The sequence below is a fragment of the Lepidothrix coronata genome, unplaced genomic scaffold (genome assembly GCF_001604755.1).
Source record: "Lepidothrix coronata isolate B3197 unplaced genomic scaffold, Lepidothrix_coronata-1.0 Scaffold246, whole genome shotgun sequence".
Lineage (NCBI taxonomy): Eukaryota > Metazoa > Chordata > Aves > Passeriformes > Pipridae > Lepidothrix > Lepidothrix coronata.
In genome coordinates, this window is record NW_016690426.1 from 388,890 (window position 1) to 396,907 (window position 8,018).

The following is an 8,018-nucleotide window of genomic DNA, read 5'->3' on the forward strand; positions in this document are numbered from 1 at the left end:
TGGGCACTCTGTGGCCAGCAAGAGCTTTCTGTCCTGGCACCTTTTGTCCGGGAGGAATCTTCATCCGTGTTCAATTTTAGGAGTCGGACTGGCCATTTCAGCGCAGGGCTGAAAAAAGCAAACAGCCCTTATCCCCAGGAAAGAAAGCCTGGAACCTTTGGCTGTTAGGTGCAGTTGGTGGGCCAGCCTGGGTACTCCATGGGCAGCAAGAGCTTTCTGTGGTGGCACCTTCTGTCTGGGAGGAATCTTCATCCGTATGGAATTTTGGGAGTCGGACTGGCCATTTCAGCGCAGGGCTCAAAAAAAAGGGAAAGCTCTTGCTGTCCCTGTAGTGCTGAGAGTGGTGCACCAACTCCCCAGGAAAGATGAAGGGTCAGGGCTTTCTTTCCTGGGCGGAACAGCAGTCGTTGGCTTGCAGGAGCCCTGTGCTGAAATTGGACATCCGACTCCCAAAATTGCATACGGATGAAGATTCCTCCCAGGCCAAAGGTGCCCGCACAGAAAGCTCTTGCTGTCCCCTGGAAGCTCCTGCCCCCCTTATCTGGAGATAAAAATATATGGTCCCAAATCCCACCAAAGACAGGGAATGGGGCACAGACCCTGAGGAGGGTCTGAATTCCTAGAAGAGGAAGCAATATGGGGCTCGCACTTAATCACCGTGTTTCTGCATCCTCCTCTCACAGGCTGATTGCCAAACCACTTTCCCTCCTGTTTCCTTCCTCCTCGTTGGCTTTTTTACACTCTGTCAAGCAGTTCACACTGCTTCCTCATCCCCACTCAGTGTTCCAAGACTTCTCATCATATTTTCCTAGTTTATCATCAAAAAGCTGCCAGAAACTAAGAAGAGAAATTATGTCTTAGAGAACCACACAGGGAATGCTTTGACTTTTGGCCAATGCTCTGCTGCAACGTTTCTGGTATTTGATCTATATGTTTACTTGTAGGTTGGGGATGAGAAGTAGATGCCTGTTCTCAGTAAAAATTCACAGATGCTGGCTATTCATTTTCTGTAGGTGCCTTGGAAAAATCCTTCTGGACAGGGTGGCCTGTTTGACTATTCTCTGATCAATGGCTACACAAAACCACTGTAAATTATTTCACAGGAAAAGACATTAAAAATTTGGTTTCAGCTGCTTTGTGGAAACAGCTGTGGCCTCTCATTGTCCAAGAACTCTGTATCACTGACTTCTTTTGAACAGACTATTTTCTCTGTAACTGTTCCTGCTGGAGGTTGTGTTCAGGACCAGGACATGTGCTAAGCCTGGAAGTTTGTGAAAGCTCTTCCTCCACTTGTGCTGTGGATTTAGGTCCCCCCTCCCCATGCACAGCAACCCACCAGACTTCTGCAAAACAAACCACTGAAACTAGTAGGAAAAGGAACCCTGAAAGTCTCATTAATTGAAACTGCCTTGTGGAAGATTTCCTTCAGCATACCTGTTCCTGCAGCACAGCAGGGAGTTCTGTGAAGAATACAGAAGAATGTAACAAAGCTTCCAAAAATGCCTGCTGTTTTATGGGAATAAAACTTTTGGTATCTATTGACAGTTTCATCCCACTATCCCTTAGCTTGGAACTCCTTTTAAACAGTACTATTTAAATGGCTTCCATGGCTTGTTTTAACTAGTTTTTTTAAGGAAGTGTTGTGTATTGTTGCTAAATTATTACTAAAAACCCTGCTTTTTATGGCTCATGAAAAAAATAAAAAGACATCAACTTTCTTCCACCTGCCTCCACTAATGTCAAGGTGTTTCGGAATCTTTGGCTTTGTACTTTAAGAAAATTAAGTTTTCAAAGTTCCTCATGTTCTTTTTTGAAGTGGGGATGATTTCTGCACATGTAGACACTATAGAATCAGTACCTGAAGAGAATCCCTACATTCTATTGCCTTCCTTCTCAATTTTTTTATTCCCTGGAAGTGTCCAAGGCCAGGTTGGACAGGGCTTGGAGCACCCTAGGATAGTGGCAGGGGGTGGGACTGGATGGGCATTAAGGTCCCTCCCAACCCAAACCTTTCTGTGATTCTATGAGCAGAGCTGTCTTGCCAATTCAGAGATAGGTAAGAACACAGAGGGCAATTCAGAATTCCTAAAGTAGGTGCTTAGAGTAGATAGTGTGGAAAAAAATGCCAGCTTAATGTTATGAGTACAAAAAAAAAGCTTCTTTGCTCAGTCCTCACCCCTGAGCATCCTCCTGCTCTGCATTCCTTGCACTGCCTGTCATTCCCAGTCACACATAAGAGAGTTCTTCAGGGCTTCTAATTTTTATTGTCACCTTGTTCCCACTGTTGTGTTAATTAGATTAACCCAGACTCCCAGGGAGGCTGGAACAATGACAAACACTGTAGTGACCTGTCAGCTTCTCTGAAAGCCCTTTCTCTGGCGTTGGAAATGTGCTGTCCCCACAGCCCACACCTCTGTGGGATGGAAAGGATCTGCCTGGATCACCCCTGCTCACAAACACTGCAATAATCAGCACAGAAAAGGAAATTCCTAATGACTGGGAACCTCAGGCGCACTATCAACCTTTCCAGTCAACCACCATGAAGAGGGTCATGGAACCAGAATGTATTAATACTGTCATTTTTAAATGTATTAATACTGTCATTTTTAACTATACAATGCAAATATTTTGGGGAGAGAGGCCCTGTCAGAAATCTAAACTGACTGTACATTAATACTCATCATTTGCTTTGTCTGGAAAGATTGGCTTGTTCCATTTTTCCCTCTTTGCCTTAAATAGGTGGTAGCCTTTCCACTGCTTGTTCTGAAGACAGTAAAAAATTCTGGCAACTTATAACACAGACCCTCAGTTCTGTGGGGTCTCACTTGCAGGCAGTTAAATTCTAAATCCATGTTCTGACAGATTTCATCTGAGGAAAAAAGGACAATGCAAGAGTAAGTGCTGACCTGCCCTTCTTGTCTTAATGTCCAGAGACCCTCAGCAACAAGGCACTCCTCATTCCAGACCACGTGGAGAATTAGGGGGGGCTTCAGCAACTCAGGTTCTTTCCAAGGGATTTAGAAACCATTATAACAAATAATTATTTACTTCTCCCTAGCCCTGTGCCTCATTTCACTGAAGCCAAAACTGTTTAGGTCTCCTTTATGCAGTGTGTGTGTGGACATCTGCTGTGTCCATAAACCTGCATTACACATCTCCTTTCTCCTCTTACTGCAAATTTGAAGCACATGTGTGAGGCTGCAGGGAATAGGTGGAGGCCACATTTCTCCAAACTGTGTTTCGGCTACTATTTGGAAGGCAAAAAAATCTGCCAAATAGCAGAACCACAGACTTTAAAAGCAAGTAGTGACATACAGCCAAGATCTCACCTTCCCATTCCTCGGCCTGAAAATAACTGAGGAAGAGTGGAAGTGGAACCCAAAAGGAGAAATTATTTCTTCTCTAGACCTCTACCCTAATCTAATGCCTGTCCCCAGCACCTACCAAAGTCCACTGCAGATCCCATAAGGCTGTTCAGAAGATTATCTGACAACTGTGACCTTGGAAAGAAACTCCCAACTGCAAAATCCTCCTTAACATGCTGGGCTGAAACGTGAGCGTGTGCAATGTGCTCTGCCACCCCCAAATAAACCAGAGCTCACATCTGTATAACCCACGCCCAGCAGAGCTGAGAACTCCTGACATTTGTGAGGAAGGAGCTGTGTTCTGAAGAAGTGCAAGAGTTGCTTTGGTGAGTCACATGTGGATTTGGAATGAGAGCCCAGTTGGCAAACACGTATTTTTCATAATTGCTTGAGGTCAGTGCTTAAGTAAAAACAATGGAAAAACCAGATGAGTTGCAAGCAAACCTCACTGAGTTATGTGTGAAACACTCAGCTCAGGGATAGGCTTGCAGAATTTAACCAGCCTCTGGAAAGTATGGCACCAGCATCCCTGGAGCTTCTCCACTCATGGAAACAGTGGGATTGGGGATCGTCTGCTCTGACCAGCTACAAACCAGGTCAGTCTGTGCTACAAGGAACCCCCTCAAACAAGACGTAAAAAGGGGAGAGGAGTGGTCATTCATTTGCTATAACTGATGCTTAAGCCAAGAATGACTAAAATGTATACTGATTATTTTTTCCAGGATTTCCCCCCCTCCTCTTTTTTTGCTTCCTTCTGCCTTCTCCTTTTCCTTGTCTATTTAAAAATACACTTTTGCTCACCACTTTTTAAATGGCTGTGTAAAGATCAACACAACAGCCCAAGACATCCTCATGCTCATTTACCTTCTGTATGATTTTCAGTGCAAGCATAAACCTTCAGCCATTTCAGCAAAGGTTCCCTTGGTTGGACCATTCAGTGGCAGAAAAAAAATCCCTGTATTTGCAGAAAAATAATCCCTGTGTTTGATTGTATCTGTTTCAGACTCCACAAGAGGGCACCAGATAATTATCTAAAATATCACCCAGGCAGCTGTTGTGACAAAGCTGTTAATTGCACCTAATTAGAGCTCAGCAGATGTATTAATTAATTAATTAATTAATTAATCGGGCCTCAATACAGACATTCCATCTCCACCCAGCTTCCAGTTTGCTGCTCCTGTTTTGGATCCAAGGAGAGCTCTATGCAGGTATTGCTTCTCCCTCCAAATATTCCATTTCTAGTCTTGCTGCTGTCCTGGCTTGTGTCACACACCCCAAATATTGCACATACCTCAAATATTGCCCAGAGCCCGAGTGAGAACAGCCAGTGCTAAATTTGTTTTCCAGGTCACAGCACAATTTTTTCACCACAAATGAAAAGTTCATCAGTGCAAGAACAGCCTCACTACGGGTTAATCCCACAAACATTACCACACTTCAGAAGTCTTTGACCCTATCTTTGCAACACTTACAGTTATTTAAAAAAAACTATTTCAAAGCATCGTGTACAGAATTTTCCTACATTTCATAGGTGTTAATCACCCTTGTTTCCTTGCTGCAGAGGACAGGACATTGATTGCTGGCTGAATCACAAATTAAAAAGCTGCAAAAAGGGTTTAATCCTGTCCCTATTTCAAATTAGCTGTGCTGGGCACCATTCTGGATTCTTCTTTGCCCTGACACTACTTAGACTCTTCTGAAAGTATGTCCAAAATCTTTTGAGGGAAGAAGCAGGTAAAAAAACAAACTAAAAAATATTTCTTTTCTCTCAACCCACTTCTCATTGCTGCAGCACATGCAAGCAGAAACAATTATCACCCTGTTTTTTGTTGTGGCCAAACAACATGTTTCAGATAAGTGGAATTAATTCTCTTCTCTTCCTGTATTAAAGGGATAAAGCAAATGCATAAAATAAAGATCCCAACAAATGAAAATATTTGTAATAAACTAACTACCTGATTAAATGATTACATTCTCTGTCTCCCTGCATTTCTCCACCTGTTAATATAGTCTTAAATATCAAACACAGCATTAATACCAGCAGTTAAGTGCATGCTACCCCCTCCAAAAGCCCAGTCAAGTACGTCTTTATAAACAATACCACTAATTATCCAGCTCTTTTATTTCAGTCAAACATCTTAATATGCCTTGAAGGTACTTTACAAGCTAAGGAGACAAAGTGTCTACTCAAAGCACCAATATTCTGAAAACATGGTACATTTCTGACCACAAACCCTAAGGCTATAGATTTAGTAAACACAGGGTTTTTTCCAGTAAGTTTGGGGTTTTGCCTCATGAAATGTTGAAGAAAATGTTGAATTTTTCAGCTGCGTGGCCTTTTTCTGTAATTTGAGAAGGTGCTACTTTGAACTATCCTTCATTTTTTAAATTGGCCAAACCCTTTGATCACTGGCTGAAACTTCATTTTCTGAAGCAGAGAATGTGATCTTGCAGCTACTTGTGAAGTTCTTGGCTAGTTTTGACCTCAGTTTTTACTTTGTTGATACAATTACTTTCCAACCATGCAGCTGAATGCTGTTATGGAAACACTGTCTGAAAAACACTAAATATTTCTGAATTACTCCCAGTCGTTGACACCACTGTGCTCAGGTTGTTCAGCTGCTGTGCTTGTAGGATTGCCTGGCCTGCATCTACTCTGGGATGCTTCCTGCCCATACAACTGCCAAAGCTTTTATTTATATATATATATATATTCCTGCCTTCTTAAAGCAACTTGCATTAACATCTTTCCCCACTGGGTATATATATATATATATATTCCTGCCTTCTTAAAGCAACTTGCATTAACATCTTTCCCCACTGGGACGGCATTGTCCAAGTGCTGGCTCTAAACTGTTTCTAGGGGAATTTTTTGGAAGAAAGAACTTAATAATGGTGGGGTCTGAATACTGAAGATCTTGTAGTGTCTCATGCAAAACTCATTTTCCAAAGGAATAAAGCTGATAAAGTCCCTCATTGGTGCATTTTGATCCTTGAACAACGTGGATTGTGCTACAATTCCCATTTATTCACATTACCTCTGTGAGTAGTTAATCTGCCGTGGCTCTCTCCTTCTCACTTATTTTGGTCTACAAGTCTCAAAATAAAGCCACGATCTTTTCCAAGCCCTGCAGATACATTGGCAGGTTATTATCTTACCCATCAGCCCAGGAAGGTAACAGAGATTCCAGCAGAGCTGACTGTTTTGGACACACATTGACAAGAAGCCCTTTCTTCCTGCCTCATTGTACCTGATCTGATCCCGAGGAAAGCTGCTCTTTACACACTTTGTAACCTGCACAAAGGCTAAATGCCTCAGAAATGCCTCCTGCCCTGTTTGACAGGGACAGTCAGCATGGGAAAAAGGATTATGTGAGTGCTGCCAGGGCAGCCCAGTCTCTCAGCCTGCTGGGACACCACCAATTACCTTACCTCACCCTACCAGTGCCCATTTATTTTTCCTTTGCTATCACTTATTTATACCCTCATCTTTCCTTGCTGTGATGTACCACAGCAGTTATGCACCAAAATGGACATTTTCTCCTGATTTCTCCCCCCTTTTGCCTGCTGTTTACAGTTCTCTGCCTCTAGACTTTTAAAATGGGAGTATTTTATTTTTCTTTTACTTCTCTCTATATGCTGCATTCTAAAAGGCAGTGAATGGGTGACCTTCAATCACTTTAACAGGTAATAAATATTTTACCTGGAAGGAGGACATGGAAAAAGCATGTCTCAGTTGACCGGAGTAATTTTCTTTACTATTATTTTGCTGCTGCAAGGAGCAGAAGAAATGTTTCCATTACAGCAGGAACAGTGGAAACGAGGAGCTGATGAAAGCTTTCTCAGCCCTCATGCTGCATGGCTTTTCTGCCTGCTGCAGAGAACAAAACCACTCACAAACACAGATTTGAAATACAGTATTATCCGCCTCCCAGGCTCTCTTATCTGCACTGTGGGAGCAGAATCACAGAATGATGGAATGACTTGGGCTGGAAGGGACCTCAGGAGGTCCCTGTCCAAGCTCCAGCTCAAAGCAGGTCAGCTCTGGGGGCAGATCAGGTCGCTCAGGGCTTGAACTACTTGGGTTTGGAAAACCTCCAAGGGTGGGGATGGCACGGCCTTGCTGGGCAGCTGTGCTGCTCTTGAGTGTCCTGGTGGGGAATAGGTTTTCCCTGCATTCAGCCCAAACCCTTCTTGGTTTGGCTTACTGTCACCCCTCACCTCGACTGAGAAAAGCCTGGCTCAGCCTCATGGCAAGGGCTGGATGATGCAGGGTCCCCAAAGCCTTCCCTGCCCTGGGCTGAGCAAGCCCTGCTCCCCTGGCCTTTCCTCACAGAGAAAGTTCTCCAGCCCCAGCCATCCTGGGGCTTCCTTTCCCTTTTCTTCCTCCAGTCTCTCAAGGCCTTCCTTTCCCTTTTCTTCCTCCAGTCTCTCAAGGCCTTTCCTGTTCTTGGAGCCCCAAACCGGGCACGGTATCTGGATGTGACCTAAGGAGTGCTGAGCATGAGGGACTAATCCCTCCCTGATCCCCTGCCATGCCCCTGCCAGAGGCAGCAGTGTCCCTGCCACTAAATGATACAGGAAATGTAAAACAAAATAAACATTTCTTAGAAATATGGTGAGTTGGACACCAATAACACAGCTTAATTTTGT